Source organism: Petaurus breviceps, unplaced genomic scaffold (assembly GCF_028583685.1).
Source record: "Petaurus breviceps papuanus isolate PSGF00001 unplaced genomic scaffold, PetGlider_PUasm1.0 90919, whole genome shotgun sequence".
NCBI classification, from domain to species: Eukaryota; Metazoa; Chordata; class Mammalia; order Diprotodontia; family Petauridae; genus Petaurus; species Petaurus breviceps.
Genome location: NW_027187378.1, coordinates 43,352,322 through 43,360,651, shown reverse-complemented (window position 1 = coordinate 43,360,651; position 8,330 = coordinate 43,352,322).

Below are 8,330 nucleotides of genomic sequence, written 5' to 3'. Positions count from 1 at the left end.
TAGATAGATAGATAGATAGATAGATAGATAGATAGATAGATAGATAGCTAGCACAGCATGAGTTGAATATGAAGGGATGATATCTAAAAAATAAAATTAAGGGGTGAGAGATAAATACATTGGGAGAAGGAGAAAGATTTCACAATGGAGAGGAAGAGGAGGCATGTGAGAGGAAATGAGTCAACCTTACTCTCATTGGATTTGATTTAGGGAGGGAATAATATACACATTCAATTGAATATCCTACCCTATAGGAAAGTAATGGGGGAAGGGGATAAAAGGGGGATGATAGAAGGGAGGGAAGATTAGGGGAGGGAGTAGTCAGAAGCAAACAGTTTTGAAAAGGGACAAGGTCAAAGGAGAAAATAGAATAAATGGGGGACAGGATAGGATGGAGGGAAATATAGTTACTCTTTCACAACATGACTATCATGGAAGTATTTTGCATAACTACACATGTATAACCTATATTGAATTGCTTCCCTTCTCAATGAGGGTGGGTGAGAAGGGGAGAAGGGAGAGAATTTGTAACTCAAAGTTTTAAAAACAAATGTTAAAAATTGTTTTACATGCAATTAGGGAAAAAGATACACAGGCAATGGAAATATATCTTGCTCTACATGAAAATAAGTGGGAAGTGGATTAAAAAGGGATGTGATACAGGGAGACCTGACTAGGGGAAGGAATAATCAAAATGCATGCCATCTTGGGGTGGGGGAGGGGAGAGATGGGGAGAATATTTGGAACTCAGAATCTTGTGGAAATGAATATTGAAACCTAAAAATAAATAAATTAAATTAAAATAAATATTATTTCTCTGCAAAAGTATGTTTTGATTTTCATCAATTCTTTCTCTGGAGGTGGATAACATTTTTCATCATAAGTTCTTCAGAATTGTTTTGAATCATTGCATTGCTGAGAATAACTCATTCACAGTTGATCATCACACAATGTTGTTGTAAGTGGGTATACTCTTCTAATTCTGTTCACTTCATTTTGCATCAATTCACATAAGTCTTTCCAGGTTTTTCTGAAATCATCCTGCTCATCATTTCTTATAACACAATAGTATTTCATCACAATAATACACCACACCTTGTTCAACCACTCCCCAATTGACTGGTATCCCTTCAATATCCAATTCTTAGTCACCAGAAAAATAGCTGCTACAAATATTTTTGAAGAAATAGGTGCTTTTCCCTTTTTTTAAATTGTTTTTTGGATACAGACCTAGTAGTGGTATTGCTGGGTCAAAGGCATGCATGGTTTTAAAGTCCATTGGGCACAGTTCCAAATTGTTCTGCAGAATGGTTAGATCAATTCTCAACTCCACCAGTAATGTGTTAATGTCTCAATATTCCCACACTCTCTCCTATTCTGTTTTTAAGTTATTTTCTTCACTATTTTTGTGTCCCTTTCACCAAATTGTTGATTTTCTTTTCATAATTTCTTGAATCACTCTCATTTCTTTTCCCAATTTTTCCTCTACCACACTTAACTCTTTCTTTAACTTCCAGGAATTCTTGCTGGCCTTGAGTCAAATTGGTATTTTTCTTTGAGGCTGTATTTGTAGCTATTTTCAAAATGTAGTCTTCTCAATTTGTCTTGATCTTTTCTGCCACTATAGTAGTGTTTTATGGTCAAGTTCTTTTTTTGTTGTTTCTCCTTTTGCTTAGCCTACTTCTTTGAAATTTATGTTAAAGTTGGACTCATTGGTAGGGAGGTTTTCCTTGTCTTGAGACTAAATCTACCACTCTATAACTTCCATACATTGGTCATATTATCACCTTTTGTATTTAAGCAAAACAAGTCTTATCCCTGTTTCATATAGCAATCTTTCAAATACTTGAGCAAATATAATATTGAATTATAATATATATACAAATATTGTGTATGGGATATAATAATTCAATATTTTCATAGTATGTATGTGTGTCTATACATACACACATGCACATACATACATATGCATGTATTATATATACACACATACATATTTCCCCCCTAAAATAGAATATAAGCTTCTTGAGGGTAAGGACTATTTCAGTTTTGTCTCTGTTTCCCCAGTAACTAATATAATGCCTGGCACTTAATAGTACTTAATTAATGCTCCTTGCTAAGGGTCAAGTGCTAAGTACTTCCCCACAAAATGCTTAATCATCACAAAAAATGCACCCAAACTGTGTGACTATGAGCAAGTCAACCCCTCTGAGCTTCAGTTTCATAAAAGAACAGGATTAAGACCTGTAAATCTAGTCCAATTTCCTCAATCTGACAGATAAAGAAACTGAAGCCCCAGTTTGTTTAAGGCACACAATTAGTAGCAACCAAAGCTAGAACCTGGAAATGCAGATTTTTAAACTGGTCACCTGTTGAAAGACCCAAGTATCTCCATCAAAACTCAAGAACACTTAGTGCCTTGGTGGCACACTGTAATGATGAGTCCAGTGTATCTGGGGTGTAGCATGAGGGCTCGGTATTTAAGGAGGAAGAGGGGTGAAGTGATGAAGTCATTCTTTTCAACCAGAGCCACTTTATGTACGCTGTAATGAAGTCGTGTTTGGGAAAGGGCATTTTGTGGCCTTGAAGCTCCTTCCTTTCCCATCCTCTAGTGTGAACATGCATTTGTGACAGTATTTCTCTAGCATCTCAGATCTAAAGATTTCATTTAAAAAGTTCAATTATGGGGGCAGCTAGGTGGCACAGTGAATAGAGCACTGGCCCAGGAGTCAGAAGGACCTGAGTTCAAATCCAGCCTCAGACACAACACACACACACACACACACACACACACACACACACACACACACACACACACACACAAACTAGCCGTGTGATCTTGGGCAAATCGCTTAACCCCAATTGCCCTCCAAAAAAAGCAAAATCAAATCAAATAAAAAGTTCAACTACTCACAGAGCTCATATTTGGGAATTACTTGAACAGCTATAGAAACATTCTTTTGGTACTAACATCCTAGCCAAGGGATGAGTCTGGTTTGGAAATCCCTCATTACAAGAAGTAGGATGGATAAAAGTTCATAAAATAATGATGGATGAAACATTATCCAGCCAGACCCCAGAAGTTCCCTTTCTAGGCCAGAGCTAACAAGCCTTAATTTATATTTCTATATACATTCTGCTCATATTGTGTGCACACAATGGAATTTCTAAGAAAAGACCAAAATAATTTGCTCAAGCACAACTTAAATGCTATTAAAAGCTGTGCTCTGTCTTGATTAATTACTACCAAAGCTGATGGGAAGGAGAGGGGCTCCAGGAGGCAGTTTAATTAATCATTTGGTTTAGAATTAATGAATAAAATCCTCTAAACTTTTTTTTAAGAAAGAAGAAAAGATGAAGAAATGGCTGTCTTATATTCAGGAGAAAGATGAAGGCTCTTAATCTATAAAAAGATGTGAGGTACCTCTCAGTGCCACCTCCTTCATTTTACTTTCTATGAAGGGAAAAAAAACAGAATGAACAAATTGGCTTTGTTCTGCAGTTTAAGGTAAAGCTGACTAAGAGGCAATTTGTGGTTGGTTTTGTTGCAGGAAGCTCATGCAGAAAGGTACAAACATAGGCAGACTAGGGTGATCACCCACTTAGAGTGTGCATGTGTCGATGGTACCCTTGATGCTAATCACAATCTCTGTAGGACAGGCTGTATCCACAAAGCACAGTGTGAAGGAAGGGGTTTGCTAATTATGCTGTTTATGTGATCAATGTAGACAGCCACTCCACAGAGTTCAAGCCCCAATGTGCATTTTTCATTCTGAATGGCCTGCTTAGCTGCCTGGCACCCAGATTAACTCAATAATTGTACCGGTAGAAAAGAGCCCATGAGATCCACTTGGAATTTATTAGGGAAATGATGACATATACTGGTCATCTCTTTTTGTTTTTGTTTTTGTTTTTTTAATGTGAATTGAATAAAGGTGTAAGAGGGGAAAGATTGACTCAATCCAATGTTTCCAGCTTATTGGAATGGAAAAGAGGTAACTAACCTCCAAACTCTAATGTTCCTCATTCTAGAATAATTAATAATAACAATAATGTAATTTATTTTTCTATTAAAATTAACTTCTCTCTTACATGTAGACATTTGCATGGGAAGAAAAGCTAACATAGTTAATAGGAAGTTGATGTTCAAGATAAATAAAAAGCTAGTAAGGGAACACTAGCTGCCCTTAATGAATGAATGAATGAAAAACCATTTATTAAACATTTGCTATGTCCCCAGAAGTGTGCAAAGAGCTGCGGATAAAAATTAAAAAGTGATATCATCCCTGCATAGATATGTGTTATCTACATATAGGCTTTAGGGGCCTGGAAAGCTTAGTCAAACATAGGGTGTAGCAGCAGGATATATGACAAAGCCCAGGGGTCCTTAAGATGCACCAGAAAGACTTAACCCAAAGGCTCAAACACTGGGATGAAACTAATTAACTGAAATCTAATACAGTTGAATATAGATTCTTACTCTTTTTTTTAAAGGTCTTTTCACAAATATAAGATAGCAGAAGCATTGTTCGATATCAGTTTGTCTGAATAAGATCTGGTAACACTAGGCCACTTCAGGCTCACTATGAGTCAGCAACAAAAAGAAGTCAAAAAATCAAATGTTATCTTGGGTAGCATTAAGAGAGTAATAGCTTCTAAGAATGAGGAAGTGATGCTCCTTTTGTACTCTTTCCCAGCATATTTTGTCTATTGGACTTAGTTTTATACTTCACAATGTATTGCTCCAGAGTCTGAAGAAGGCTCTTCTCCTTCCCAAAGCAAACCCCTCTACATGTTCCCTTGATGTCAGTCCCTCCCATCATCTCCAGCAGATTGCTTTTACTATCATTATTGCTTTCTCCTAATTTTCTATCTTTATCTACTGATTCCTTTCCTACTTCCTACACACATGCCCCTTTCCCTACCTTTAAACAAAATAAGAAACCCTCATTAGATTCTACCATCTCTGTTATTAGTCTATATCTCTATTCTCTTTCTTAGCTAGCCCTTGAAAAAAGATGTCTATACTTTATGCCTACACGTCCTCTCCTCTCGTGGAAAGAGCACCAGACCTGGAGTCAGCAAGGTCTGAATTAAAATCTGAACTCAAGGATTAGCTGTATGATCCTGACAAAGTCACTTAACCTTTATTTGCCTCAGTTTCCTGAATGTAAAATAGGGATATTTAAGTGCCTTCCTTGCAGGGTTGTTGTGAGAATCAAATGAGATAATATTTGTAAAGTACTCAGCACAGTGTTTGATAATTGGTGGATACTTAATAAATGCTTGTTTCCTTCCTCTTAAATCTCTTGAAATTTTGAGTTATATTTTGGTTGGCTTTTGACCTCATCATTCAGTTGAAATTGTTCTCTCCAAAGTTACCAATGATTTCTTCATTGCTAAATCTAATAGACAGCCTCTTCTCAATCTTCCTCTTTGTTTATCTATATTTAGCATCTGACAATGTTGAAAACTGTCACTTCACGAACATTCTTTTATCTTTGGGTTTTCATGACATTTTCTCCACATCAATTGCTATCCTGTCTAACTACTCCTTTCTCATCAAACCTCTTAACTATGGTTATTCACCAAGGACCTCTTCTCTTCTCCCTCTACACAGAGTTCCCTTAAATTTAACTATCAATGTCTCATATTTCTAATACCAACTCTAATATTTTTCTCCCAAGCTCACATCACAAATTGCCTATTAGACATTTTAACTGGATCTCCCTTAGGCATTTCAAATTCAGCAGGTCCAAAATCTTCCAAATATTTTCCCCCAAATTAACTCATCTCCTGAACTTCCATATTACAGTTGAGGTGACTACCAATCTTCTACTCACTGAAGTTCAAAACTTTAGGGTCATCTACAATTTCTAATTTTCACTCATACTACAATTCCAACCAGTTGAAAAATCTTGTCATTTCTGTCCCCACAATATCTCTTACATCTTCCTCTGTACTCACACAGTCACCACAATAGTTCAGGTCTTGAGGATATCTCAGTTTAACTATTGCAAACTAACTTATCCCCCACAAGACCACCAAAGTAATTTTCGCAAAGTGCAAATATGATCATGCCACATCTATACTTTACAAACTCCAGTGACTATTATCTCTAGAATCAAATATAAACTATTCTGTCCGGCATTAAAATCTCTTCTCAATCTGGCTTTTTCCTATCCTTTCAGGTTTTTCATATAATACCCCTCTCCACTTTGCATGAATCCTTTTCTTCAGGGGTCAATCTACTTCTCTTCAGGGCTCCCAGTAACTTCTCAAGGATGTACTGGCAGGGGGCAGTTAGGTAGCACAGCGAGTAAGAGCACCAGCCCCTGAGTCAGGATGACCTGGGATAGAATCCGGGCTCAGACACTTGGCACCCACCCAGAAATAACTGGCCGTGTAACCTTGAGCAAGTTACTTAACCCCAATTGTTAAAAAAAAAAAAAGGATGTGTGCTGGCAGACCAAACTCAACTGACCACAGATGTTAGAATGGACTCCAATTTCTACACCACTTGTTTGTCAAGTATTAATAAAGGAAGGCAGGAAGGAAGGAAGGAAAAAAGGAAGGAAGGAAGGAAGGAAGGAAGGAAGGAAGGAAGGAAGGAAGGAAGGAAGGAAGGAAGGAAGGAAGGAAGGAAGGAAGGAAAAGAAAAAATCAAAGTTGTATTCATGGGCCATCATGGAAATACCTAAAGCCTCTACCCTTGCAATATGTCTCTCACAGAACACAACCAGGCAGGAAAGTGGAAATATCTTGACTGGTTAGTGCATTTTTGAATGCTGTTCAATTCTGGTTCAGCATCCAATAAAAAAGTTCTTCTCTTTGCAGTAAGTCCAATAACAACAAACAGTAACAACACCTATGCATGCTCATGTTCTAGTGAAGATTATGTCAGGTGGAGTATACTGCACATGTTCATAAGCACTGGGCTCTTATTGGCCAATCTTAGTCTTCAAATTCCCTATGAATACCCTCATTTTACAGATGAGGAAATTGAAAATCAGGTAAACAATAGCTCCATAATTACACAACTAGGAAACATCAGTCAGGTTTTGAACTTCTTTCTTCTGACACAAATTCCACTGCTCTATCCTCAATACCATGCTACCACTCTAATTCAAAAGTGAATGTATATGAGCAAGAGCAATTTCACTAATTGGACAGATTTAGTGCTTGACCTTTTAGCAAAGGCTAGCCAGGGACTAATTACTTTCTAAACCATGGTCAAAACTATAAGAGGAAATCTAAGTCAAATTATATAATAAAGACACTTAGTAAATGTTGAAGTGGTCACCACCTTGGCAAACATCACAACTACCTTAATAACCTTAAGCATCATGCTCCCTTTCATCCAAGACAATCAAGAGAGAAATGTGAGCATTGACCTTATTAATATATTACTAATTTCCATGGAAGAACTCCCTCAAGTGCTGAGATCCAGAATCTCACTGCTTAAAGAAAGAGGCTTTGAAGAATCTCAGTGTACCACAGAAAAAGTACCTAATTTGAATGATGTGTTCCACATTTAATAAAACTTCAAAAAAATTGCATCAAAAACCAAGGTTGACGTGTATTTAATACAAAGCATGCTGGATCTGGAGGTAGGAAACCGTGCTTTGAATACAGATTTTGACATGTACTAGTTATGTGTCCTTAGAAAAACAATTTGAGTTTATTGAGCCTCAGTTTCCTCATCTGTAAAATGGAAGTGATTATTTACATACTACCTACCTTCTGGGGTTGCTATGAAAAATGTGTTTATTATTACTATTGTTACTATTATAATTATGGGAAATATCTTAATGGTAGTAACAATTACAATTCGAATATATATCTATATATGATTATATATGCTATGCCTACATAAATGTAGAGATAGAGACAGATAATATAGAGATACTAATGTGTGTATATATCTATATCTATATCTATATATATATATACACACACACACACACAGATGGATAAAGTTAGAAAGATATGGGAGCTACAGATATAGAAACAGATTATGATATAGCGCTGTCATAGAGGTAGTGTGTAGTAGGGGATAAAAAGTCAACCTTGGAGTAAAAGAAAATTGTGTTCAAGTCTTGTCTCTGACTTATAATTTTGGTGTGAAAGTTCAATTGACTTTACCTCTTGATGCCCCAGGAAATTTTATATCATAAACCACAGGTCAGGTACTATTCATCATTGGTTGAGAGAATTTCTTCTACCAATGAAATAGAAGTCTGATACAAAAACAAACAAACAAACTAAAACCAAAACAAACCAAATAAAACAATACAAAGCATCATGGCCAAGAAGAAAAAGGCCCTGTG